Source organism: Urocampus carinirostris, chromosome 20, assembly GCF_059441175.1.
Source record: "Urocampus carinirostris isolate Australia breed hairy pipefish chromosome 20, RoL_Ucar_1.0, whole genome shotgun sequence".
NCBI classification, from domain to species: domain Eukaryota; kingdom Metazoa; phylum Chordata; class Actinopteri; order Syngnathiformes; family Syngnathidae; genus Urocampus; species Urocampus carinirostris.
This window is the reverse complement of record NC_142368.1, coordinates 10,419,299-10,434,799: the sequence shown is the minus strand read 5'-3', so window position 1 is coordinate 10,434,799 and position 15,501 is coordinate 10,419,299. Positions and strand designations below refer to the sequence as shown.

At 39.5% G+C, this 15,501-nt stretch overlaps 1 protein-coding gene across 2 annotated transcripts in view; it reads left to right on the top strand.

Moving 5' to 3' along the window:
* ncoa1 (nuclear receptor coactivator 1) overlaps window positions 1–15,501 on the top strand; it is a 78,390-nt gene that overhangs the window by 26,954 nt on the left and 35,935 nt on the right. For both annotated transcript variants that reach the window (XM_088324488.1, XM_088324489.1), the window contains one exon: window positions 431–605. The gene's annotated coding sequence lies outside the window, so the exon portion shown is untranslated. The remainder of the gene's footprint in view (window positions 1–430; window positions 606–15,501) is intronic.

Genomic DNA, 15,501 nt, shown 5'->3' with positions numbered 1-15,501 from the left:
GGGGTTTAATGTGGGCTTTTACTCCCCCGGGTGGAGTTAAAGAGCCTCATGGCATGAGGAAGAAACGATCTCCTCAGTCTGTCCGTGGAACAAGACTATGACAGCAGTCTGTCGCTGAAGCTGCTCTTCTGTTTGGAGATTATGCTGTGTAGTGGATGTAATGAATTGTCCATGATTGATCGCATCTTGTTCAGTGCCCGTCTCTCAGCTACAGTTGTCAGGCTGTCCAGCTCTGTGCCCACAATAGAGCCCGCCTTCCTCACCAGTTTATTAAAATGAGAGGCATCCTTCTTAGCGCTGCCTCCCCAACACATGGTGATAATAATGACAAATAACAAAGTGCAGAACTCCTTTTAAGGCCATTAAAAGCTTGATTAAAAACAGTTAAGCTTCCATGTAGTGATCCTTTGTGTTTGTACCTCTCTTGCAGTACCACCCGCTGCACCGGAGATGTTACCATGTGACGGAGGGACCTCCAACTGTGAGAAGCGACCGTAACTTTCTGGCCTCCAATCTACTCGAAGCCTCACGCAACTGATTGGTCGTCTTCTTGCCCTGGACACGGACGGCCGCCACATGAATCAGCCCGTGCTCACCTAAACCAAGTAGGTAGCATTGGGCGCAAACCGAAAGACCCCAAAAGGCAACTTCTACATTCAGGCCAATTAGCCGTATTTTCAGGACTATTGGAGTCACCGGATTATAAAATGCTTTCGTCATATAAATTTCATACACAAGGAGCATGAAATTGGGACTATAGTAAGAGCTACCTTGTATATCTGTGTATACTAGGGCTGTTAAACAGGCGGCCCGCGGGCCAGATCAGGCCCGCTAAGGGATCGAATCCTGCCTGCGAGACAACGCTTAGGGAATCGCAAGACAAAAACAAGCTGCTGGTTGAAATATGTCCACTTTATGTCGCCAAAGCTAGGTTCCTCTCACAAAAGCTGTCTTTGTATTTCTCTCTCTCTTTCTCTCTCTCTCTCTCTCTCTCTCTCTTTCTCTCTCTCTTTCTCTTTCTCTTTCTCTCTCTCTCTCTCTCACACTTTCTCTTTGTCTCTTTCTCTTTCTTTCTCTCTCACTCTCCCTCCCCTTTTCTCTCACTCTCTGTCTTTCACTCTATCCGTCTATTTTTCTCTTTCTTTGTTCCTCTTTGTCTCTTTCTCCATGTAAACGCTGTACTTGTATTTCTCTCACTCTCCGTTCCTTTTTCTTTCACTCTCTTTCTCTCTCTCTGTCTTTTCAATTTCTTTTGCTCTCTCTTCCTTTTTTCCTTTTCTCTCTCTTCTCTCTCTCTCTCTGTCTCTCTCTCTCTCTCTCTCTCCTTGTTTTCCCATTCTCTTTGTTCCTTCTTTCTTTCCTTTCTCTCCTCTCTCTCTCTGTCTATTTCTCTTTAGTTTTCTTTCTTTGTCTCACTTTCTTTCCCCCTCTCACTATTTCTCTTGTATCTATTTTGTTCCTTATATTCTCTCTGTTTCTCCCTTTCTCTCTTTCTTTGTCCCACCCACTCTCTTTTTCTCTCCCTCTCTTTCTCTCTCTCTGTCTTTTCAATTTCTTTTGCTCTCTCTTCCTTTTTCCTTTTCTCTCTCTTCTCTCTCTCTCTCTGTCTCTCTCTCTCTCTCTCTCTCCTTGTTTTCCCATTCTCTTTGTTCCTTCTTTCTTTCCTTTCTCTCCTCTCTCTCTCTGTCTATTTCTCTTTAGTTTTCTTTCTTTGTCTCACTTTCTTTCCCCCTCTCACTATTTCTCTTGTATCTATTTTGTTCCTTATATTCTCTCTGTTTCTCCCTTTCTCTCTTTCTTTGTCCCACCCACTCTCTTTTTCTCTCCCTCTCTTTCTCTTATTTCCTTCCCTCTCGTTTTCTTTCTACTCTACTAGTCCGGCCCCCAAGATAATATTTGACACCCCTGGTATACCCTTTATATACTTACAGCAAATTTTATTGCAATGATTTAACTGTTAATAATTGTCGCTGAATAAAATTGCGAAACATCGTTTGCAAAAGGAATCAAAGCTGGGTTGCGGCGGATCCCTTAACTATCGCTTCAGAACAGAAAACCAATTCAACAAGACAGATTCTAACGTGCTACTGAAATGATTAGAGAATAATTTGTAGTTATTAGCATGAAGTTTACTTAACTATGTGCAAAATAATAATACACACCACAAAACTAGGTAAAATGAAACAAACATCTTCTATTGAACATACTGTGGATTTGTACAAAAAATGAATAAAAATGCACTTAAACTAATTAGGTACAGTAGAGATATAAATGCGTAAATGACCTTTTGTCCATTTTTTTACAGACATGCAAATAAAAAATACATTCATATCAAGTAACAATTTATATCCCTGTAAACCAAGAACAGGCTCATTAACAGAAGGAGAACGGTAAACAAAACAAATACAGTGGAACCTCGGTTCTCGACCATAATCCGTTCCAGAACCCTGTTCGAAAACCGATTTGTTCAATCACCGAAATCGTTTTTCACATTAAAAGTAATGTAAAATCGTTTTAATCCGTTCCAAAACCCTGAATGTTTTCCATGAACGTAAACATGAAGCTAACCCAGGCTAATCGTACGTTCGCGTTAGCGTAATTTCTTCCTTACGAAAGATTACGCTAACATGAACGTGTGAAAATAAAAAAAGGATTATGAATAGGATTTCTTACCTTTGTGGTGGATGGTGGGTAGAGAAAAATCATCAAAAGTTTTTCAACCTCTTCCAAAACTTGCGGCAGGTGCTTGCTTATAGCGCTAACTTCCTTAGCCGCATCACTCGATTTCACAGCCTCCTTATTCTTTTCTATCGTACTGATAGTAGATTTAGCCATGCTGTATTCACTAGCAAGATGGGAAATTCGTACACCTCTTTCATATTTAGCTATTATGTATTTCTTAAAGGCAATAGTTGTACGAACAACTTGTCTTTTTTCACCTGTCCTGCTTGCACCGACCTTCTTCGGAGGCATAATTATGGGCTAAAACACCCGTACGCCGCTCAGCATCGCACCCTAGCGTACCGGCGTTCGAACTCCGATTTTTTTGACCGAACAGCGAAGCAAGAATTTCTATAAATTTTTGGTCGAACACCGATTTGTCCGAACTGAGAGGCGTTCGAAAACCGAGGTTCCACTGTATGTGGATTTTCTGAAGTACTATTCAGTGGTTAACTGCAAAGTCTGTAAATAAAGTACTTCATGATTATCAACAGTTCGAAATCAAACCGTTTTAGCAATTGACATTAGTTCTTCGGACTTGCATGCATTTGATTTAAAAGACGTTTGTCAGACATAGTATGGCATAACGTTCAAGCTCTCTCTTACTTTCAAATATACGTGTAGAAATAATGCATGTCATCAAAACCGTATTGGCTTGAATGTTACTTGGATTTTGCCAAGGCGAGTCCGTTTCGTTCAACTGGCCTCATGTTCGTGTGTCACCAAGCTACTGGCATGATACGCGAGGTCTGCTTTTCAAACTTTGCAAGTAGCCTTTTTATTTGCTGTATCGCGGCTAAAATGCTCTTAAACTTGTTTTGGTACGCATGGTTGATGTTAATGGTGTGATTTCTGTTACTGCTTGGGACAAGAGACGCTTATTGCGCATGTGCGATTCTCAGAAGAGATTATATTCATGGTGAGATGCCTCGCTCTGTAGCATAAACGTTTACGTTTAGTAACGGACAATGGAATTTCTTCATTCACTATTTCTATTATACGTTTTTGTCAAACATTGACTCATTTTTGCTGCACCTCACTGTACTGAAACTGGTCTGTGAGAGTCTTGAATTTATCACATTTAAAATTCTTGCCTCAATCTAATCTCTTGAAAATCCCAAGTCGCCACAGAAGGGTTCAGCCGAGGAATCGTGCGCGCACACACGCCAGACGATTTCTGCTAATGATTCCAATGATGAATATTCATGTAGATTTGTCAGTCTGCACAAGAAGGCGTGTGTTAACACGTTTGCTGGACGCAGCTAGAGGGAGTCATGTAACTATTATAAATAAATATAGGATGGATTGGACGTTTTTCTTTCAAGCGAATGAGTTTTTGGATTGTTGTATCACTGTTCAGGGATCCCTTAACTTCCTGGGTCGCGAGGGTGCCTCTTCTCCTGGTGTTTCTTGGGCAAGTAAAGGGTGGTGGCGACCATCCCTCTACAGGCTGTTTTTTGGGGTGTAGGGGTTTGATCCCCCACATGAAACAGATACAGACGCTGCCTGACCTACGAACGAGTTCAGGACGATCGTTCGTAAGTTGAATTTGTTCGTAAGTTGCTTAGTGCTACATTTTGTATGTTTAAGGCTTATATAAGTTTGTTTAAGGCTTGTATAACATTTGTAACATTTGATAAAATATGCTCTATAAAGACCAAAGAAAGCGAGTATTAACTTACTTTTGGGAGATGCGCTTCAGTAGGGTCCTCCTCCATGGTAAAGGGTGGCCAAAAAAAGCGTTCCAAACATTTTCTCAACCGCATTAAGCTTTCTTATTCCACTTTCGTTTCAAAAGAAACGGCTTGCCTCTTCTTTACACCAACCATATTGAATGGATGCACGAGATATTGAACAATAGAAATGTCAAAGTTCTTAGCGCGCAGGAGATAGTGTAGGCGTAGAAAAATTTGAGGTGCGCATGAATGATGTCAGTAGGGTGACGAATGTCGCGAACGTGGGTGCGAGAGTTTTACCTTTGGAGAGAGTTAGGTGTGTTTACAATAGACGGATGGTTGCAGACGGTTGTTGCTCTCCAAAGAGACCGTAAGTGTTTCTGAGTATTTTTTCATGAACGAGAGGCAATCCATTACCCACACAAAACGACATGTTACATTGGTGGCAGTGATGGGATTATGAGCAGGTGAAGGAGAGTTGTTCAGTAGGAAGAGGAAGCTGATTTTTTTTTTACTTCCGGGTGAATGCTGGGTGACTTCTCACTGTGCCCAGACGCCTCTAGTGGCGGAAAGAAGCACTGCAGTACTGTCCTGTACTCAGACAAAGGTGCACAATACAAAATCTAACTTACAGCGATGTTCGGATATTTTTCACATCCCGAAAAAAATGTTCGTAGGTCAAATGGTCACAACTAGGGGAGCATCTTTAGTTGGGGTTACCATGGATACCATATCAGGAGAACCCTCCTGATCTGACTCGGATACAGCACTTTTCATCCCCGTTTACTTGTCGGTGTAAAGCATCCTCCTGCTCTTCAGAGATGAGCCAGAGATCCTAAATCACTTGGAAAAAACTTTTTCTTCCCAAAATCTGGAGTAGGCCTGCTTTGGTTTCACTGGTTTACTTTCGCTGGTTTATCCCTGCCGCATCATACGGGTGCCCCGCCCATCCCTTAGAACACGTCCAAACATCCCACTATCCTTTCACAACACCTCTCCACTCATTTCTATCACCAACATCCACCCGGAAGTAAAAAAAAAATCTGCTTCCTCTTCCTACTTTGTATGTAAACATCTCTCCTTCACCTGCTCATAATCCCATTGTGTCCTGTGTCATCTGGAGGGACGAAAGCATGACCAACTTGGATGCCGAGGTGCTTAACTTGTTTGGGTGTTTTGGCATTTTGGTTGGCCATGGTCCAAACATTTTTGTGCATGTTTTTTTTTAATCTTTTTTTATTTTCTTTTATTTTCTTTATTTTTGTATGTGTTGTCTTGCTGTCGGTCTCCCCTCTCGAGGGATATGACCAGGTTAGATAGATAGATAGATAGATAGGCCTGCTTTGTTTACATTCACGTTGTATAATACACATTTCATCACTTGTGGTTTTCAAATTTTGTATAGAAACAATCTTGAAAGTGATGGCATTATGGCCTTTGCTTTTGTGACATATTAAAGTGTGTTTTTGTATCCATATGTAAATTAATCATGTCCCGTAAAATTCCGTCTATAGGCCATACCCGATTATAAGCCGCACCCAGTACAGCTTTAAAGGAAAAAAAACATTTTGTACATACATAAGCCGCACCTTAATAAGAGCTGGTGATGACTGATGTGTTGTGACAGTAAGCGACAAGAGGACACTGTCTCTAATGATCTACCCTTTGTAAGTTGCAGAGTAATGCACCATATTGTACCGGCAGTTGAGTTTTTTAGTAACGCTTGACAATACCCGTTACCAAGATAATTCAGTTCAAGGAGTGCATTCCTTTGTAACTCTTTCATCCCAACAATGGCTAGAGGTCGAAATAGTGTTTGTGTATTGAGTGAAAAAAAAAATGAGAAAGTGAAATCGGTGATTTTGGTAATGAGCCTTGCACGGGCTTCTTTTATCAATTGCGGTTCGAGAGCAAGATCGTTTTCCCCATTGATTAAACCATGAGCACGCTGACTCCGACCGCAGCATTTGCAAAGGATGCGCTGGCTAGTCGGAAGTATCCATGTCAGTTCACTGATCGTGCAACCTGAAGGCACGGTGTCAACGGGTGCGGCTTATCCCTGTTCGGCTCTGGCCGAGTATACATTCCATATGTTCTGCGTCCGAGTGGGAGGGCCTCAGCAACAGTGACTGAGCAGCTTCTCACGGGTTGCACCCCAGCCCCCCGGCGTTACTACCTGACTTGAAATGCGTATTTCTAACCTTCATACTAGGGCTGCATGTGCATGGTAAATGAACACTAGGAAAGTACCTCATTGCACAATAGAATAATACTACTGTAAATTCTGGACTATAAGCCGCTCCTTTTTTCGTTCAACCCTGCGGCTTATTCAGTGATGCGGCCAATTTATGTAATTTTTCTAACAGCCGCCAGCGGCGCTCGAGTACAAAAGGTAAGATTTAGACCGGTAGAATATATGCGCCGAGGAAGACTGCAACTTCTTAGCTTGTGCACAAATTAAATTAGCGTAGACATATCCTCATCATGCAAATTGCAAAAAGAAAGGCACATGATGCAACTTTCAAGCTAGACGCAATCGAGCAGTCCGATATAGAAGGAAACAGAGCTACCGCACGTAAGGTCTACTTTGCGAGCGTGATGCTAGCGTGTTTTTGAGTAAGGGAGTGTGGCACGCCGTCTATATGACAAAGTATCTTTCCCATATTGAAGGAAGTCGACTTTGATGACGTCAGTTATAAGGAGGGAGATGAGGACGGTTTACCGCGCTTACTACAAGTACGGTACGTTTTTTTAACAGAACTCTATACTGTGTTGCGAGCGTAATGTTAGTAGCGTTTTGCTACCCTTCACAGGCACGGTTTGGGATGAAAGTTATAATATTATTATTAAAGCTTTAAAACTCTCTCGATGTACCCTCTTTCTTTGTAAATATATGTAACCATGTATAATATGTATTTGCAACTGTATATTTTTGTAATGTATTTATTTTAGAAACTTATTCTGATATGTTTTGTACGAGCAAATGAGAAAGAAGGGGTGGGGCAAACGCGGGCTGACGGGAAGTGGAGTAAAGGTGAGACGTGTTTGTGGACGCGGCCCACAATAGTGGATATATATTTTTCCCACCCTTACCTTTGGAAATATACACTTTTTTCCTTGGATTACTTTCAACGGGTACCCGGACTCTGGAGGTCTGCATTGAATATTAAGTACCGGTATCATTTTCCGCTCATTTGCCGGCTCTGTTTTTGGACTGTATCGGGTATGGGTTAATATCGTGTTTGTATTGTTATTTCAATGTGGGCGTGTGCGGCTAATATACAGGTGCGGCTTGTGTATGTACAAAATCGGTTTTCGTCCCGAAATGTGGTGGGTGCGGCTCATAATCAGGTGCGCTATATACACCGGAATTTACGGTAAATGTATTAGGGTTTAAGGTGAGGGTTTAATTTTTGGGGGTGAAACTGCATATTTTTTGGTAGGGTTAGGGTTACGGCCTGGGGACCAGATCGGGCCGTTAAACGGACTGATCCAGCCCCTGAGACAAAGCTGAGAGAAGTTCAAGAAAAAAAAATAACCCCACTCACACCTGCCATTTTAAATGTCCACTGGACGTCGCCAAAACTAAGTGCCACTTCCAAAGTTGTATTTGCTGACTACCGTTTATCAACCAGAGAACACCCATTCCAATTTTATTTGACTTGAAATAGAAGTTATTGCACTGATACAATCCCACTCACTTGGATAAAAAATGGCAATATTACAGCAGTGTTCATTTCACCTCTGAAAAGTGATGGGTCCCGGGGACTCGCATGCTCAAAAATCTATGGGTCCCAACCGAGATCTATGGGTCCCCAAAATTTAGTGTTATCGAGGTTGAAATTGTAAACCGGTGACAAACATATAATAAAAATCTATGTATTCATTCAGTTTTAATCATCAAATTATTAATTCATTTTCTGCATTAAATTATTGTTGGTAATGTACCAATTAAAGGGATAACAACAAACCTGTCTTTTTTTATTTTCTCCTTTTATACTTCCTTTTTCTCTTAACTTCTTTATACAACATAATCATTTGTAATATAATGCATCAAAGCAAGTGAGCCGTTTGAGAGCCGGCTCTCTTGAATGAGTTGAGCCGAAAAAGCCTCTTCTCTAAAAAGAGACGGACTTTTCACCACACAACTCGAGATTGGCGTGCAGACGAAAACGCGAACCGCGAGACCAAAACAACATCTGCCGGATCTGCCTGACAAAAAGTTTTGAGTGCGGTAAATCTTTGTTTAAAAAAAATTAATCGGGTAATAATGACAATTTTGTGTCAAAAAAGTTGCGTCCCGGGGACGCACGTTGATTTGACACTATCCGTCCACAGCAAAAATGATGCATCTAGGACGCAGGGACGCGGGCAAACGAGAACACTGTTACAGAATAGCACCTGGGTGTCTTTGCAGAAGTTGAAAAAAAAAATTAGTCTTCAGTTTACAATAGATATGAAATCTAACAGCATTTTCACTGAAAAATGAGAGAAAAAGACATTTAAATCAATCATTTTATATTATGCTAACATATGTTTAAAAAAGTAATACTAATAAAATGTGTTGTTATTTTGGTGTCTTTCTTTTATAAATTTGTAATATATATACATACAGACACTCCCCTACTTACGAACAAGATGCGTTCCAGGCGATCGTTCGTAAATTGAATTTGTAAGTTGCTTCAGTGCTATATTTTGTATGAAATGTATGTTTAAGGTTTATATAAGTATGTTTAAGGGTTGTATAAGTAACCTGTAAGATAAAGTTAAGTTTAACTTACTTTTGGAAGATGAGCTTCAAGGGTTAAGCTACTTCCTCCTCCGTGGTAAAAAGTGGCCGAAAAAAGGGATCCAACCATTTTCTCAACCGCACCAAGCTTTCTTATTCCACTTTAATTTCAAAAGAAACGGCTTGCCTCTTCTTTCCACTCTACACTAACCATATTGAATGGACGCACAAGATATTAAACAATACAAATGTCAAAGTTCTTAGCGTGCTGGAGATACAGTATAGTATGTTTACACACAAACTGAGACTGTGACAGGAAGAGGAAGCCTGTGGATGCTGGGTGAGCTCTCACAGCGCCACAAGCCGGTAGCGGCTGAAAGAAGCACTCCAGTAATGTCCTGTACTCGGAAAAAGGTGCACAATACGAAGTCTAACTTAGAGCAATATCTGTATATTTTAAAAGGTAATTCATTATATATTTGTTATATTAACCTAATGGTTATTAGTTATCGTCACAATCTTATTTTCAATAGGCTTAAAAAATGAATATCACTTAAAGCAGCACTTAACAACATTTATTTTGGTTCGGGGCAATTAAGAGATGAAAGTGATAATAGTTTTTTTCAGAAAAAATGTCCCAATTTACAGAATTCTTTGATACTTTGTTTATAGTTGGTGCACTCCTCCCACGAGAATTCTAAGAAATTACAGCAACAAATAAAACCTGGGACATTTCACAGTACCGTTGAGTTCATTGCCTGACAGTCAGTTTAGAACTATGAACCATCATATCGATGCGTTCTTTATTCTATTAATAACATTAGTATCATCATTTTGATTTGAACACCAAAAGACAATTCAATAAAGGAAGCAACAACCAGAAATCCCTACTTGACACTGAGCCCACACAAGGGCCATTATTGATCTTTGAACGTCTTTTCATCTGGGTAAGCTCTCCTTTTTTTTCTTTTGTGGTATTGGTTATTTTGCATTCCACAGTAATTGTACATAAATGCTTAAATGGTTTTTCTGTTTTAGTAGAAAATGGAATAGGGAAAAGTAATGTATGGTGTAAAGCGGGCTGCATTTCTTGTTTTCTGTGAGGATAAATGGCTTGGTGCTAAGAGCGATTATACAAATCGTTTAAGGTCATAGCAGTCATGAAAATAATACATATATATATATATATATATATATATTTTATATTATATTTTTTTGTAAAGCTAAATTGCTTTAATTTTTTTGTTTTCTTGGTACAAAGCGAGCAAAAATAAATTCTAATCTGAAACAAGATTTTTATGAGCAGACACCAAAAAACGTATATTGGGTTTTATGGCGATATTGCCCAGCACCGACACGAGGCTGTGTGTATTACCTAGTTAAAGCTGACTGACAGGCTTATTTACTACCGAAACCAGGCAAAGCGGCCTCTGCCTCACATTCCCAACCAGGCTCCGAACGTCACGCAGGGCCCCAAAGGAGCTTAAATAATCAAGTGGGAACTATTGAAAGTTTGAATGTACATTGAGAAGATTATTAAGGACAATGTCTCAGTGCACGAATGTGTGTGTGTGGATGTTTCCTTCCTTTGCCAATGTCGATTCCACGCTCTGGTTACCAGGTGGTCTTTTCCTTATTTGCCACGCTAACCACACTTTTCTCCATGTGTGTGTGTTTACTGATAGTACGATTAGTATTAGTACAGAAGTCACGGAGAGAGTTTCGCGATGGCCATGTGCAGAACTTGGGACTACAGGCATGCACATGTTCACCCACTCCTCCATATCTACATGCTCGGACGTCATTTATCATTCTGTTTGTTTCTTGTCACATGGCCCCTTGGTATAAGTGTAACCTAGAAACTCAACACGGCAACAGCTTATGAGACCTGCAACTTGATGTATTCTCCTATCTAATTATTGAACTCAGTGTGAAGTCACTCAATTAAACTTGAAATAGGTATTCTGCAATCTTTAGGCAACAGTGTTTCCCATAGGTTTTGTGAGACCCTGGTGTTTGGACAGTCTTCTCTCCCCGGAAGAAATGTTTGTGTATGTATATATATATATATATATATATATATATATATATATATATATATACCACAGCCATATCCCTCTAGTGGGAGGTGGCTGGAGTCATTTCTGACTCTTTTTGGGAGATTGATTTAGAGGAGGGGATTCCCAGCCCCCTCGCTCAACCCAACTGAGGTGTTGGGAGTCATTAGGTGACCAAACCCCCCAATTCCAACCCCTAATGCTGAACGCCAACCAGGGAGGCAACGGGTACCAATGTTTTAAGTCTTAGGTATGACTCGGCCGAGGCTTGAACCACAACCTCCCAGTCTCGGGGCAGGCGCCATACCCCCCAGTCTCGGGTCAGGCGCCATACCCCCCACTGCCACCGAGCTGGTTTGAGAAATGTTTGTACAAATGCAAAATCAATACGCTAGATTTATGATTAAGGGTGCCCTTCTACTAGTCTAGTCTTCTATTCTAAGCATGGTAACATTCATCTCTGGTACCATGACTAAAGATATTGTAATAAGATAAATTCAGCTGCCTTTTCATATGTTATCCATACAACTCGTGGTCCAGCGGTTATAATTCTGTGCTCTCGCTGCTGCGACTCGGGTTCTGTTGCATCCAACAGCAACGTTTGAGCAGAAAAAATGAGACAAGATTTTTTACCGATTTAGAATTTAAAATTGGGGGTGCATGTTTGCTTAATACACTACTAAATACGGTATGTCTAAAATATTTTCATATTTTTTTTATTGTACACGTTTCTGAGACTGACGGGACCAAACCCTGCTGGCCTGCCAGAATCTTCCTATTGTATAGTAAACACTGGGTTATATCTGTGTTTTTGTGAAAATAAGACGTCCAGAATTGTTTTATTTTTATTTTTTTCATTGAAGAAACGACACACTTAATATTAACAGATTTATACAATGATTACTATTTAAAGGTTTGCCTGAAAGACATATGCCAGTGTCATTTTTCAATTTTTGCAAAAAATTAAAAAAAAAAAAAACAAGTAAGAAGGAAAATTGCGTTACATTATTTGACAGAAACCCAGATTTTAAGGAATCGTGAATTGCTGTTTTTTGTTTATATTTTAGGAAAAAAACTATGTTGGTCAGTCATTTTTGCTGGAAGATGGAACTTCAGATAGATAGATATTTTATTCATCCCCGAAGGGAAATTCACATTTCCAGCAGCATCCCTGAGCTGAGAACAATACAATAATAAAGCAAAAAGAATACAATATACAAATAGCCAGTGTGACGTGCAAGTGCCCACTGTAGCGTGTTATATAGAATAACTAAATAATGCTACACAGAATACATATTGCAATAAGATTCGGTAATATGTAATGTAGGTGGTGTGGTTTACTGTGGGCTTTTACTCTGCCGGGTAGAGTTAAAGAGCCTCATGGCATGAGGAAGAAAAGATCTCTTCAGTCTGTCCGTAGTACAAGACAGTGACAGCAGTCTGTCGCTGAAACTGCTCTTCTTCTTTATGTACCAGTGTTCTATTAATTTATACTAACAGTTTTTATGCAGCATTTCGGTGTCCCTATATAAATTGATTTGTATTTGTGTTTAAATGTTGGGTGCATCATGAGGTAAAATGTTGTAAGTTAAATATTTTCTTTTTTAAGTATGCGTTAACAAAGCCCAACTAAGTTCAAAGAGCCCTTACGCTTTATTTTCCACAGCACCTATCTGCTTTTTTCTCTGCATTTTTTGTTTCTATTTCTTCGTGTAACATGAAAATGGTGAACGCAAGAAAATGCCTGCCTCAAGTTGAGTTTAAATGGCAACCCAAATTCCCCAAAAGATTAGAAAAGAAGATGTTATTTGAGCATGTTTAAAGAAATGCACATATTTGCACAAACATCATCACGAGCTGACAGATGCAATGATGGCACCGGCCAGAAGATGGCGACAGCAAATAAAAATGTCTCAAATTCCATACAGCTCCTTAAACCCATTAATGTTCCTCTAAAATTCACCTAAAATCCCAATCCAAGACGTACCTGGGGTAAATTAAATGCTGTTTTTGAACCTTTTGGAGAATATTGACGGTTTTGGTCTATTTTGAAAGGCAAAAATTCTGAAGTTTCGGCCCAAACTGAAATAATCACTACAGGTGCTACTAACATTGAGTAATCTAAGTTGAAGACCACAGAAATAAAAAGGTTTGCAATCTCATGCCTGCGAAAGAGTTTAGCTTGGGCATCTTGGCTGGAAAATAGCTAGCACAATAGCATAAATCCTTACCTGGTCCAAGGTCAAATTTGATCACAATCTGAAAAATCAAACATTATATTTTACACATTTTTCTAAAGGTATGTCAAAGCGTTTTTAAAAGTGACTATCATGAGAAGACCTGTTTACAGCCCTAAAATATTGGCAACCATGTATTTTACGTTGGCCAATTTTTTGACGTTGTTAAATAGTTGTAAATGTATAACTTCAGAAGTCAATCACTGGTTGTGCACACTTGCGCATGATAATGGTGCGTAAAAATGGATCCTGGATTGCATTTACACACACTTATTTTCAGCTCTAATTTGAATACATCCATTAAAGTTGCATAGAAATCTTGGTAATATCAATGGCTAACCAATGTGTCAATAATCATTTGAATCTGTTACTACTAGCTGATGTTTTTTTTTTAATAATGGCCGTATTGCAATTGGCAGAGAGTGGTGGCAATCAAAATGTCAGAAGCCAAAGGCCATACTGGAAATCCTCTGATGAGGCTATTCATTTTAAAAGAGGAATTATGGAGTGAAACAAGGATTGTGAAACGATGCATGAATGCTTTTAGGCAGATTTTTTTTTTTTAATCTGTCGGCATTATCATGTGTTATGTAGTACAGACGCTCCCCTACTTACGCAAGAGATACGTTCCGGATGATCGTTCGTAAGTTGAATTTGTTCGTAAGTTGCGTCAGTGCTTGATTTTGCATGGAATTTATGTTTAAGGTTTATATAAGTATATTTAAGGTTCATATAGGTAGGTTTAAGTCTTGTATAAGTAACCTGTATTGTTTTGTACTGAAAAATAACATTTACTATGATGATATGCTCTATAATGATAAATAAAGTGAAGTCTAACCTACTTTTGGAAGATGGGCTTCAAGAGTGTGGCTACTTCCTCTTCTGTGGTAAAAAGTGTCCGAAAAAAAGCGATCCAACCATTTTCTCAACTGCATCTAGCTTCCTTATTCCGCTTTAATTTTAAATGAAAGGGCTCGCCTCTTCTTTACACTTTACACTAACCATATTAAACGGGATGCATGAGATATTAAACAATAAAAATTTCAAAGTTACTAGCACGCTAGAATGTTTACACACGAATAGGAAGAGGAAGCGGATTTCTTCTTCCGGGTGGATGCTAGGTGACCTCTCACAGCGCCACATGCCAGTAGAGGCGGGAAAAAGCACTACAGTACTGTCCTGTACTCTAGTGATTCTAGAGTGATTCCAGATCACGTCTGTGAATAATTGTTTCACGAGTGGAATATTACAAAACTTTTTTGGGTGAGTTATACCGGCGTTATAGTTTTCCGGTATCTTGTTTCAGACTGATCGTGATGAGTCCATTTTGATTTCCAAGAGTTTCAGCTTTTCAATGATATGTGGCATGATCAAATTTTAAAATGGTTTTTAAATGGTGCATGTAGTTTTTCATTTGGTGGCCCGGAATCCAACAGTGGGTCGCAGACCTGTCTTCAGTAGGTCGCGAGCCTTTGCCTTGGCACAAAGAATGCTCGCAAATAAAAATAACTGAGTGTCGATTACACTTCTTAACACTAGACGGGGACTATGCCCTGCAGATACGAGTTGACACTCTTATGTTTTCTGTTTTTTTTCTTCTTAAATTGAAAACATTTGAGAATTGGATTTGTTTTTCTTTATTAGGGTCACGGCTTGTCATTCAGGTAGTATGGTGGGTCCATTTTAGAACCACTTGTGAACTGAATTGAACCTACTGAAAAGCTAACACAATTATTTTCATATGTTCCGATACATAATACAATATTTTCTTACGGCTCTGTCAGTAATCTAGTTTTTAACAGGTACGAAATACAAATTTCATTGATTTAAAACCCACCCTCACTTCTAAGAAGACAAAAAAGCCATTTTTTTTATCATTCACTCAACTGCAATACAATATGTAAGAGTGCAAGGAGAAGTAACATACAGTAAAAACAAATACACAACGATTCCTGGTGTATGCTCAAATCTCATCATTCAAGTTCATCTCGGGGGGCCCCAAAAAGTTTTTAGGGGCCATATTTGACCCGTGGGCCTTGACTTTGACATTTGAAACAGAACGAGAAAAAAATTCTCCAGAA